Below are 13994 nucleotides of genomic sequence, written 5' to 3'. Positions count from 1 at the left end.
CTCATATTCACCCGTCTATAATTTATGCCATATATCATGACTTTAAATAAGGCTTTTCCCTCTTTCTTTCATCATATTTAAATAATGTTGGCCTTTATCTGTCTAATACATTCCTGTCCCTTTACTTTTTCATTTTCTGTACTTGCTCTGCAGAGGGTCTTCTAATCTTCTCACTCCTTATGAATTCAAACACTGATTATAAGGAGGTGCGAATAACCATTTCATTATGTCTTCTAATGTAGCTATGCCTGAACATGTACATGTTATTTTTTCATAAATTACTTTCCTTTTATTCCTCCTTAATTTTAATTTAAGTAGGACATTATATTTGTTTTAATTATGTGTGTAGATAGCTGCATATATATATTCATATATACATCTGTATATTATATATATACATATATATATATGAACTTTATTTCTTGAGAGTAGGGGAGGTGTTACAAAATATTTGTGGTGAGAAGGAGGTGGGTATTGGGTCTGATAAAGATCAGATTTTGTGCTCTACCATAAATAACTGATTGTCATATCAAAGATGGCTCACACGATCTGAGGCACATGGTTAAGATGGGAAGCAGGATGATGGGGACACTTAAAAAGCTGGGGGGACAGTTGAGGGAATTGAGGATGCCTAATCCAAAGCAGCCACAACATTGGATCCTCAAATACATCAAAGGTAGTTGCGCAGACTGAGGTTTAGATGGGCTCAGGGTGGCCGCAGGGGACAGAAGACTGACCAGTGGGAAAATTGTCAGAGGCACATTTGAGCCCAATATACAGAATGATTTGCTTAGTTAAGGCTACCCAAATGGGATCATCTTCCCCCTCCAGCCACATTGAAGATGTTCACATAGATGCTGGAGGCCATAGCGAGGGTGACCCCTGAGACATCGTCGTAATCTGGATGACTGAGTATGGTACAGGTTAGGGGTATCGGCTCTGGAACCAGGCTGCTGAGGTCCAGATTCTGTGCCTGCAACCCCCAAGTGGGGTGACAATGGGACAACTTAACTTCTGTCTCAGTTTCCTCATAGGTATAGTGGAGATGATAAAAAATAACTTTCTCCAAGGGCTCTTGTAACATAGACTAAATAATCAGTAGACATCAACAGTTTCTATTAATCTTTATGAATCGCTGCATCGAGAAATAGAAATAAGAAACGGAGAGTCCTAAGAATGCTCCGCTTCTGTATTAAAACCCAGTTACCTTTTTACTCTTGGGTTCCATGAAACTCCTGTATTCTATGATCGTTCCTTTTTTTTTGTTTATGCTAAGTCAAGTTAGTTTTAGTTATCTGCAACCAAAGAAGCTTGACTAATACAGATGAAGAAAGTCTTAAGAATCTAAAATAGCCTCTGAAAATAAGGCTAAGACATTCAGAAGAGCTGGCTAACACAGTGCCAGCAGCTGGGGGCAATATGGTGGCAGATCCCAGTGCCTTCTTGTGAGACCCTTTCTGAACTTCCCACTAGAATCGTTCTGAATGTACCCAAAAATACGTGAACTGGCAACACCACTGGACATTAAGGGACAAAACCATGGCCAGATGTGGGAGAATTTCCACTATCTTCAGCGTGGATGAGGTTGGGTTGAAAATTACCCCTTTGAATCACACCTCTGTGTCCTCTAAACCAGCACAGTTAACGGGGTGGCTGGAAAAAAAGTGGGGAGGGTCTGACTCACCTCCATTAGGAGTTCCTATTAATAGCTTGAGAACACGTCTCTGAGCAAGCCAGCTTGTCATTCCTATGTGAAAGTAGCAAAGATGGCCTCAAATAGGCACAGGCTCAAAAACTACACTATCACATACCTTCCTGAAAACATCATTCAAAGAATATACATCAGTATTGGGGTAAGACTATTAAGTGTCTGCGGTAATAGGAACCCAGCTCACTGGTAGTCTGTGAGTTGAAATTTGTGATTTAAACATTTTATTGGGACTCCACACACACAAAATTAATAAAGGCATGTTCATCTCTTTCATCTGACAATTAAGACAGATAAACAGCCAAAACAGTGTTGGCCTAAAATTGAGCTACTCTATAACTATTCATCATTTTCAAAAGAAAAAAACAAAAGGCATCTTTCTCTTGGCTTCCTTTTCTGCTCAGTGTGGTAAATCCATCATGTAGGCTTTTTTCTGTCTCCTTATTTTCATTTCTCCATTTCTACATACGCCCTAGGTTACCGAGTCACATGTCTTCAACAGATGTAGCCGTTACTCAAGCTCTCCAAAATATCTGATAATTGTGGAGACAAGCACATTTGTGAAACATTATTCCATGGGTATAATCTTGACTATGTGACTTTTAGAGGGAAAAATAAAGAAAATATCCTCAAGTTTCTGTTTAGACACCCAACAATCTCCCTTTTGGAAATATAAAGCAAACCAAACATCCATCTCTACAAAATATTCTTTGTTTTTTTAAAAAAAATATTTATTTAGTTGAGGTTTAGTCGATTTACAATGTCAGTTTCTTTTTTAAAATTTATTTATTTTATTTATTTAGTTTTGGCTGTATTGGGTCTTCTTTGCTGCATGCTGGTTCCCTCTAGTTGCGGCGAGCGGGGGCCACCCTTCCCTGCAGTGCGTGGGCTTCTCATTGCGGTGGCTTGTTGCGCAGCTCGGGCTCTAGAGCGCAGGCTCAGTAGTTGTGGCGCACGGGCTTAGTTGCTCCGCGCCATGTGGGATCTTCCCAGACCAGGGCTCGAACCCGTGTCCCCTGCATTGGCAGCCAGACTCTTAACCACTGCGCCACCAGGGAAGCCCTCTTTTTTTTTTTTTTTTTTTTACGTTTTTTATTTCTTTAATGTTGTATCTATTTTATTTATTTATTTATGGCTGCATTGGGCCTTTGTTGCTACATGCAGGCTTTCTCTAGTTGTGGAGAGTGGGGACTACTCTACGTTGTGGTGCGCGGGCTTCTCATTGTGGTGGCTTCTCTTGTTGTGAAGCACGGACTCTAGGTGTGCAGGCTTAAGTAGTTGTGGCACGTGGGCTCAGTAGTTGTGGCGCACGTGCTTAGTTGCTCTGTGGCATGTGAGATCTTCCCAGACCAGGGCTTGAACCCGTGTCCTCTGCATTGGCAGCCGGATTCTTAACCACTGCGCCACCAGGGAAGCCCCTATACTAAATATTCTTTAAAAGTGGCAGCTGGTGGCAACCACACCAACACTTTGTTTTGATGTATTCTGAAGTGGATTATTTGAATCAGTTGCCAAACATTTATTTTCTTTCTGAAATTTAAACTCCGATTGTGATGGCAACAGAACATTTGGATGATCTGAAAACTGGGACAATTAAATTTTTGGACCCAATTGCCTTCATATGTTAATCTAAACAAAACATCCTTTTTGTCTTCTGCACTGGCAGAGCCCAGTACGATGTTTGCAAAAATGCTGTTAATAATCACCAACAATGAGAATTTCTATAGAGAATTAAATAGCCTTTCCAATCAGGTTCCTTTACGGTTGTTCCAAATATGTTCCACTGCTCCCTGCTTTCCCCCTTGTATGGTCAGGCTATTCAAGATGGCTGTTTTCTTGCTCTCTGTCTGTCCTGCCCGAAGCAGTGCCTACTTCACCTACACCTACTCACATGACTGACCTTCTCACATATTTGCCCCAGGCCCCAGCTAATGATTGTTCTAGCTTTAGATCAGAACATCTCCACTATGATAGCTTATCAAAGGGGTGGTGAGGGGCATGCCCCTCTGCTGGTTTCTCTGGTAACTAATGAGCCAACTTGAAATCAATTCCCCTTATAACTGATAACTTCCCACACCCCCACCCCCTACCACCTTTCCAAAATCCTTCTCACGGGAATCCATCTTGGCTGAGCCATGCATGCGCCACCAGGAAGGACCCTGAGTCAGAATGATTGGCCAGAGACAACCCGGAAACTAACCCCATCACCATAAAACCCGAGACTGCGACCCACATGGCAGAGCAGTTCTCCTGGGTTCCCTGGCCCTACTGCTCTCTGCTCGGGTGCCCCTTCCCCATAAAGTCTCTTGCTTTGTCAGCACGTGTGTCTCCTTGAACAGTTCATTTCCGAGTGTTAGACAAGAGCCCACTCTCGGGCCCTGGAAGGGGTCCTCCTTCCTGCAACCCCTCACCATCTTTACATCTTGACTCTTGCAATATCATTCTAACTGATCCTCTATCATGAATCACTTTCTTCTAAAATTCATCCTTAGATCTACCAGAGTTACTGTAAAATAAATTTGATCATGTCCCTCTCTGGCTTAAAATCTTCAGTTGTAAATTCCAGAAGGATGAAAGATCTAAAACTCAGTTTCCAGAAACATAGCAAATTGAGCTGATGTAGACCCCACTCCCAACTTACCTCACTTCCACAAACACATACAACCATTAAAGACAATATAACAAAAAAGTACTGATGTTTAAAATGCATAAATGGGTACAAAAGCTCCAGGTTTCAAAGTGAGTGGGAAACTTATAACTTGAGATCTCACTATACTGTGAAGTCAGGAATTGATCTGGATACATGCCCTGAAGATTAGGGTGGGATTTTAACACTCAAGCAAGGGCAGGAGATACAGTCTTGGGCTCACATGAGAAAACAAGCTGGAACTAGACCCTTAAATAAATTAAGGCCCTGCATGAGCAGTTCTTTCATTAAAGGGGGCCCTAAAAGTCTCTCCCTGCTTTCTCAAGAAGGCAACAATAAAGGGTACCCTGCTCAGGGTCCTGGGAGGAAAAACACCTCCCATGAACTATTGAAATTCCAAAGCTACACCATGCAGGGGTGTGGAGCTGGAATTTACAATACCTCCATTGTGTGGGAATTTCCACGCTAAATTTTTAGTATGAAAATTAGTCTCAGACTGGTTAAATCTCCAGTTGCCTAGAAGAAGAAATACAAACTACTCTCCAGGGACATTTTCTTAGTCAAAAATGCATGTGACATCCTTAGAAACAAAATCTTAAAGAAATGAACTCACAAACAAAAATTATAAACCACAGGAGGAAATGACTCACCACAGACATGGATATCCTCATGACATAGCAGCTGGAATCCAGAAGAGAGAGAGAGAGCTGTAGAGCATCCAAGATGGAAGCCACAGACTTTTTATAACCTAACTGTCGTGGTGACATCCATCCCTTTGGTCCTCTTCTGTTTAGTAAAAGCAAATCAATAAATCCAGCCCACATTCAAGGGGAGGGGATTATACAGGGGAATGAATACTAGGAGAAGGGGATCACTGGGGGCTATTTTAGAGGTCTAGTGGATTCTCCATGAATATGTGTTCAATGAATGAACAAGGTAGGAAATAGAGAAAGGGGAGTAAAATTGGGAGAAATTTTTGTAAGATGGGTTACATATTCAGTTTTGGCATATACTATTTTGGTCCCAGTATGTGATTATGACAGAGGCTATGAGTTTACCAAACCCATTTCCTTTTTCCTTGGGCACACAGCTAGACTGCATTTCCAGCCTTGCTTGCAATTACATGAGGCCAAGTGCTTGAATTTGGCCAATATAACGTGGGTGTAAATGTTTTCCCTCCTCCAGATACAGAGGACCCAGTGGGTATGGTAAAACCACTCAGTAGAAGAGCCTGAGTCCCTGACGGACAATGCAGAGCAGATGTGCCCCAAACTCCCAACTAACCCCTATCTTGGTGAGTGGGGAAAGTAAACTATGTTAATCCACTGAGATTTGGGGGTTATTTGCTACAATAGATGAGATGATATTGTAAAAATAGAGTAGCTAAGACAATGTGGCATTGAAATAGAGATAGGAAGTACACCAAGAGAATGGAATAAGAGAAGCCAGAAACACACCCATGCACGTAGTGTGATGGAGCTGGCACTGCAGATCAGAGAGGAAATGATCTCCTAGTCAGTGAATGGTGATTAACCATATCTAAGAAATTGAAAATGAATTCCTGCCACCATGCACAAAAGCAATCTCCCAATGACCTAAATGCTAGCACAGCTATTGCTTGTTAGGGGGTCACAGTGATCTGTGTGCTCATCTACCTTTCCAAGTCCTCCTTGCAATTAGATTGGCCACATAATTATTTCTGGCCAATGGAACATGAGCAGAAGTAATACGTCACTCCTAACAAGATGGTTGAGTATTTGGTGGGCATCCCCAACAATTGTTCTCCCCATCAATTAGATGGATGATAGTGACCTCAAAGCGACAAGATGGAGAAACCCCAGTAGGAGAGCAGCCTGGGTCCCTGAGTCACACGTTGAGCAGATATGCCTTGGAGAGCTACCCAATCAGGAACTTTCACACTGGGCTTTGGGTGAGCAATACATAAACTTTTATTGTGGTACATGCCTAAAATATTGGGGCTTATTTGTTATTACAGTGGAGCATAAGATACTCTGACAAACACAAATATGAGAGGAAAAACTTTAAAGCTTTTAGGAGAAAATACAAATTATGACCTCAGGGTAAGGAAGAATTTCTCAAACAAGACACAAAAATCATAAACTGTAAATGAAAAAGCCAGATAATTGGAGCACATTAAAATTAAGAAATTTTATTCAACCACAGGTATAGAGTGAGAAACAAGCCCACCTTGGATCAAGATCTGTAACACATGTGACTAAGAGATGATTCCCAGAATAAAAAGATCTAGTATGAATCAATAAGAAAAATCAAATATCCCAGCAGAAAAATGGGCCAAAGATATAAACAGGAATTTCACAGAAGAGAAAATATGAATGGCCCATAAACAAATAAAAAACATGGCTATCCTGATTTGTATGAGGGAAAAATTAAAAACACAGTTATAATACTGTATTATACCTATCACATTGACAAAAATCAAGTAACGGGACAATACTAAGTGTCAGAGGCAATAAGAACTCATACAATCCTTTTGGGAAAAAAAATTGATATTTCCTGGTAAAATTGAAAATATGCATATTCTGGAACCCAACAGTACCAGGCCTAAGTATATACATGTACAAGAAAGTTCAAAATAGTACTGTTTATTACAGCAAAAACTAGAGATAACCCTTGTCCATTCACAGTAAAGTTAATAAATACATTGTGGTATATTCAATGGAACAGCATATAGTAGTGAAAATGAATAAGATATAGCTATGAATGAATTTCAGAAACATGTTAAAAAAATAAAGTCACATTAGAAAACATATTTCATTTATTTAAAGTACAAAAACCAGGCAAAACTAAACAATATATTGTTTAGAGATACCTACATAGAGTGAGACTACAAAAAGCACACATATGTTTACAAAATTGAGGAGAGTGGTCACCCCAGAGAGAGAAAGCAGAGGATGTACTTGGGATGAAGCACATAGCTTCAGAGTGCTGGGAACGCTCTGTTCTTAAGCTGCATGGTGTTAGCTTTTAAGCGTTTTTTAATTTTCTTTTTTTTATTGTGGTAAAATACACATAACATAGAATTAGCTGTCTTAACCATTTTTAATTGTACAGTTCAGTGCTATTAAACACATTCACATTGTTGTGCAACCACCACTGCCATCCATTTCTATAACTCTTTAGGTTTTTTAAATATTTTAAATTAAAATGCACATACATATTATACTCCCTCTTTTGCATACTGACACGGTTCTCATTTTTAAAAGGCAAAAAAAAAATCATTGTAGAACTATATTTATTGTTCTGAAAGTACATCCATTGTATATTCTAAAGATAAAATGGAATGATGTGGTGGCATATACATACAATAAAATGTTATCCAGACATAAAAAAGAATGAAATTCTGATACGCACTATAACTTGGGCAGACCTTAAAAATATTACGCTGAGTGAAATAAACCAGACACAAAAGGACAAATATTGTATAATAACTGCACTTATATAAAATATCTAGAATAGGCAAATGTATAGAGACAGAAAGTAGATAAGCAGTTACAAGGGACTGAGGGGGAGAAGAAAATGTGGAGAGATTGCTTAATGGGCACAGAGTTTCTATTTGGGGTTAGGAAAGGGTTTTGTAAACAGATAGTGGTAATGGTTGCGCAGCATTGTGAATGTAATTGATGACACTGAACCAAACAAGTAAAAATAGTTAAAATGGAAATATTATACTCTACAGTATTGCTGATGGGTATTGAATTCTGTTTAACAGGAGATTTCTTTGCCACTTTAAAAATGGCGCTCCACTGATAGCTGTCTTATCTATGTTGAGACCTTAGGTATCAGCTTTTTTCTTGTTAATTTGCCCTCTGTAGTCTCTAAAGTCCTTCTTGCTATCTTCGGTTTTTAGACCATAGTTTGTGTAGCTTGTTACTGTCTCCTGTGTATTTACTTTGCTTAGGGGATGCTGAGTTACTTGAATCTGTGGATTGATGTCTTTCATCAATTTGGACCATGCTTGTGATTTTCACTTCTACTATCAATTGCTCTCTACATTCTCTCTACTCCCTTTTTAATCACATCCCACTTTTCTTTTAAATCTGTCCTGAATTTTCTGATGTTTTTCACCCTGTGCTTTTGTTGAGATATTTGCTCTTTTTTTTAGCTTTATTTTTAAATTAAAATTTTTTTCCCAGCTTTATTGAGGGGTAATTGACAAATAGAAATTATTTACATTTAGGATGTACAACAGAATGATTTAATATATGTATACATTGTGAATTAGTGCTTCAATCAAGTTAATTAACACATTCATCACCCCACACAGTTACCATTTTTGTGTGTGTGTTGAGAACACTTAAGATCTACTCTATTAGCAAATTTCAAGTATACAATACAGTATCATTAACTGTAGTCACCATGCTGTACATTAGATCACAACAGAACACATTCATCTTATAACTAAAACATCTCCTCATTCTCCATCCCAACCCCTCCCCAGCCCCTGGCAACCACCATTTTACTCTGTGGTTCTATGAGCTCAAATTTGTTAGATTCCACATATAAGTGAGATCATACAGTATTTTTTTTCTGTGTCTAGCTTATTTTACATAGTATAATGTCCTCCAAGTTCATCCATGTTGTTGCACATGTCAAGGTTTCCTTCTTTTTTATGGCTGAATAATATTCCTTCATATCACATTTCACATGTCAAAGAACATTTGGGTTGTTTTCATATCTTGCCTGTTTAGAATAATGCTACAATGAACATGGAAGTGCAGATATCTCTTTGGGATCGTGATTTCATTTCCTTTGAATGTATATTCAGAAGTGGGATTGCTGGATCACATGGTTGTTCTAATTTTAATTTTTCGAGGTGCTTCCATACCGTTTCGCATAATGGCTGAACCAATTTATATTCTCATCAATAGTGCACAAGGGTTCCCTTTTCTTTACACCTTCACCAGCAGTTGTTATTTCTTATCTTTTTGATAATAGCCACCCTAAACAGTGTGAGGCGATATCTCATTGCAGTTTTGATTTAAATTTACCCAATGATTAGCAATGCTGAACACCTTTGCATATACCTGTTGGCCACTTGTATGTCTTCTTTGGAAAAATGTCTATTTAGACCCTTTGTCCATTTTAAAATCAGGTTATTTGGTTTTTTGCTATTGACTTGCATAAATTCCTTATGTATTTTGAATATTAACCCCTTATCAGATATATATGGTTTGCAAATATTTTCTCCCATTTCATAGGTTGCCTTTTTCATTTTGTTGGTAGTTTCCTTGGCTCTACAGAGCTTTTCAGTCTGATATAGTCCCTGTTCTTTATTTTATTTTATTTTATTTTTTTGGCCATGCCACAAAGCTTATGGGATTTTAGTTCCCCAACCAGGGACTGAACCCGCGCCCCCTGCATTGGAAGTGCGGAGTCTTAACCACTGGACTGCCAGGGAAGTCCCTCTTTTGAAATTCATAATCATTTTTGAACATTTTCCTTTTGATCTTGGACCTGCAAATTATGTAGCCAGGCCTAAGAACAGTGCCCACTGAGAAAGAACTTGGATCCCTGTTTCAGGTGACCCAGTCCTGCTCAGAGCACAGATACCTGATTTCTAGCAGAGTTAGTAACTGTGTTACAAAATCATTCGCTTCCCCTTCATTTAAATGAATTCTGTCTACTGAGTATTTATCAGGTTGGTTTTACCCAAGTTACCAATAGTTCCTTAATCCTCCCCCCAAACAACTACATTTTCAAAACAAAGTGCTAAATTAGTCTGTCACTGTCCCAGTGGGAGACATTTGAGACAGGGGATCATTGCAAAGCACACCAGCCCTGGAGTGAGAGTATTAGGGTTTGAGGTCGGAGCAGTGTGGTTTGACCGACTCCCCTAAATTGTTCTGCTTTTCACAACTTTTCCCCTCTTTTTACTTCTGAAACCACAGCTTCTCTAAAACACAGGCATTTCTCCCAGTGGTTCTCACAGCAATAACATGAGAGTATTGTTTCTAGGAAGGAACAGAGGCCATTTGTCCAGTAAGAGTGAATGGAGAGCCGGGACTGTGTTAGGGCCTCAGAGTGTGGTAGCATTTGTGCTATTTCCTGTGGTGTATCCTTGTGGTGTTTCAAATTCTAGGGGAGCACAAAATGCATTTTTCATAACTTTGAGTTTATCTACCACAGCTCTTTGCACGTAGCTCTCAATAAATACTTTGTGAATGAAATAAAAAGCAGCTAATAGACCAAACTAGCTCTAAAAAGAGCCACTGCTTCTTGAACACCTAGCGTGTGCCATGCACTGGGCCGGGCCTCTTGTGTGCATTACTCCAGTCAACGACCTGACAATCGCCCCCTGAAAGCCACACCGTTACTCTACAGATGTTGGCATGGACAGGTGACTGGTAGATAGCGACTGTTTATGAGAACTACATGTGTTTCCAAACAATTCTTTATTTAATCCTTAAAAAAATTAAGCTTGGAATGTCTCCATTCCTACAAAGTATAACATAAAACTGGTTACTTATTTTGAAACTAACGCAGAGCTTATAAGAATTGTGAGTTTTTCTATGTACTTATTTACTGAAAAGAATATTTTGCATTTTGACATTTCCTGACTTAATCAGAGATTAATGATCTTAAGAAGCAGAAAATTGCTGAGGTGCCTGTAAAAATTCTGAGAAACTAGGGTAGAGATGCTAGACACACTAGGGAAGAGATTAAATATATCACATGACTAAATAAAACACAATGAGGATGAAGAAAGAGGATACTGGAGAAAGAGAAGAATGACTGGGAAGGTAAAGAAGACAGAAGTGCCATAGGAGTAGACAAAGACAGGTACTGGATGTGACTAATAAAACAGCTGTAAGGGGCTTCCCTGGTGGCGCAGTGGTTGAGAGTCCGTCCGCCTGCCGATGCAGGGGACGCGGGTTCGTGCCCCGGTCCGGGAAGATCCCCCATGCCGCGGAGTGGCTGGGCCCGTGAGCCATGGCCACTGAGCCTGCGCGTCTGGAGCCTGTGCTCCGCAACGGGAGAGGCCACAACGGTGAGAGGCCCGCGTACCACCAAAAAAACAAAAAACAAAAAAAACCCCAGCTGTAATCATTGTGGGTCAGCATATTAGAATATTTGTTATAGATCTGAGAACCACAATAAGAAATTGACACCCAGGAGTGAAGGCCACCAAATGCATAGGTATTGATAACTATTTCACAGAATCTGCTAAGTAAGCCATAGGGCAGTAACAGTATAATTCAGGATCAAGTATAATTCAGGATCAAGATGAAATAACCTGCTCAACTTCACACAGCTAGTGAGCAGCAGAAATGAGCTTCAAGCCAAGGACTGTCCAAGTCCAGGGCCATGGGCTCACCATTCAGCACTCAGCAGCGGTGGCCTTTCTGATCAAAGGCTTGGGGGAGAACAGGACTCCAAGGGACAAAGGCTGTGATTCACAGCACCCGACTCTAAATAAGGGTAGTAGTGGCAAATGTCCCGCACTTGTATCTCACAACCACTGTCTCTAGAATTGCCTTTCACAAAGAAGGAATATACGAGTGTGTGTTTGTGTGTGCTCGTGTGTTAGGTGGCACTTTAGCTCTAAAGTAACTCTGCATAGCCTGTGACTTGAGCAATGACACATGAGCTAGCACAATGTCCTTTGCCACCCAACTATTCCTACTCCCACTGTTGTCCACTTTGTGCCCCGTCACTGAGTGTAAGTACGTTTCTGAGGACTCACACCAGAGTCCGTCCGCAACAGGTCAGAAAATCAAAGCGACATCTTACGGTAAGGTTTTGGGGAACACCATTGATCCTGGAGGCTAGGAGCTCATTTGGGAAGCCAACTGGTTCACCCGTCTTATCGTTACTACCCTGGCTTCATTCTTCTATCCCAACCTGCCTTCTGGGAATCAGGGCTACCCAAACTGAGCAAACAAACAGTCCCTGCTGAGGCCCAACCCTGGCTGCCCGTGCCACCCCTGCCATCTGTGCAGCCTCACCGACCTCCAGCCTCTTCCCGCCATTACCTCCTGCCCTTTCCTGCCTGCTCAGATCTTAGCAATCCGATTCCCGCTAAATCTTCAGTTCTGGACACTATGTCCCATTATTATAGCATGGATTGAGTCTTCCGAACAGTGAAGAGAGAGAAGTGACGCAGTCAAAATGAAACAAAAATTAAAACCAACCAATCAGCCAACCAGCCAAAACAAAAACCCCAACATTTTTATTCATACCTTGGGCTATCCTAACGCCAAAGGAAAGCCTTCTATCAATATAAAACAACCTCTCCCACTTCTCTTTATACCCTTGCCTGGCTTGATTTTTCTTCAGAGGACTTGCTAAAGCACCTGACATGTTGTATACTTATTTGTAGTTTATTGTTTTCCCCGACCCTGTGCAGAGTGTAAGGTCTAAGGGAGCAGGGACTTTTATCTCTAACATCTGTAACAGTGTAACAGCCCAGCGCTGGGTACAAGGTGAAGGCTTAAAACATTTATTGTGATTGGAAAAGCACCTGTTACGCCCCTTTCTGCTGTTTATTTTCAAGGCCACCCCTGAGGTTCACTTCAACCTTACTTAACTCATAAAGTGGGAGAAGATATAGCCGTCCGTGTGCCGGACCCAGGCTGACCCTGCGGTCCGTACTGTTCTCCACTCTTCCCATCCTCCAACATGGATAGTAGGTGACCATCCTGTTCACATTACTTTTCACAGTTTCATGTTCCCACATTAGTTTCCCGTTATTTGACTGTCAGCTGAAGAAAATTGCACAACCAGAAAGTTGTGAGTTAAGTTTTATTTGGGACCTTACTGAGGACAATAGCCTGGAAGAGAGCCTCTCAGATAGATCTGAGGAACTGCTCGGAAGAGGTAAGAGAGGAGCTGGGACGGAACTGAGCAGAACCCTGTGCCCCTCCCCCGACAAGTACAAAGGCCCTCCGTGTCCCCTGCCTCTTGTTTGTAGAAAAGCTGAAGCCTCCCAGCCCTCTCTGAGTCACAAAGGAGCGGGCTCAAGCAGCTAATGATTAGGACAAATAGAGTCACAGACTCAGTGTCTGATGCACACTCCTGAACTGTTCTACAGATACTGTAACTGCCACCAGAGGAAAAAAACGAGCTGCATGATGACCAGACTGCAGCCATGACATAAGCTGCTCCATCTTGAGCAGTACTGAGTCTATGGGTAGCACAAGTCCAAGAACTGGCCTTAAGAGAATGGGATAGGGCTTCCCTGGTGGCGCAGTGGTTAAAAGTCTGCCTGCCAGTGCAGGGGACACGGGTTCGAGCCCTGGTCCGGGAAGATCCCACATGCCGCGGAGCAACTAAGCCCGTGCACCACAACTACTGAGTCCGTGAGCCACAACTATTGAGCCCACGTGCCACAACTACTGAAGCCCGCACGCCTAGAGCCCGTGCTCCGCAACAAGAGAAGCCACTGCAGTGAGAAGCCCGCGCACCACAACAAAGAGTAGCCCCCGCTCACCTCAACTAGAGAAAGCCCGCGCGCAGCAACGAAGATCCAACTCAGCCAAAAAATTAATTAATTAATTAATTTTTAAAAAAAGAGTATGGGATTAACACTATTGCTCGTAATAATCTCTTTGTGAGCATCAAAATAATTGTAGCTTGTTCTGCCTGTATTTGTAAGCA

This window comes from Mesoplodon mirus, assembly GCF_964341445.2.
Source record: "Mesoplodon mirus genome assembly, chromosome: 10".
Classification (NCBI taxonomy): Eukaryota; Metazoa; Chordata; class Mammalia; order Artiodactyla; family Ziphiidae; genus Mesoplodon; species Mesoplodon mirus.
This window is presented reverse-complemented; position numbering follows the sequence as displayed.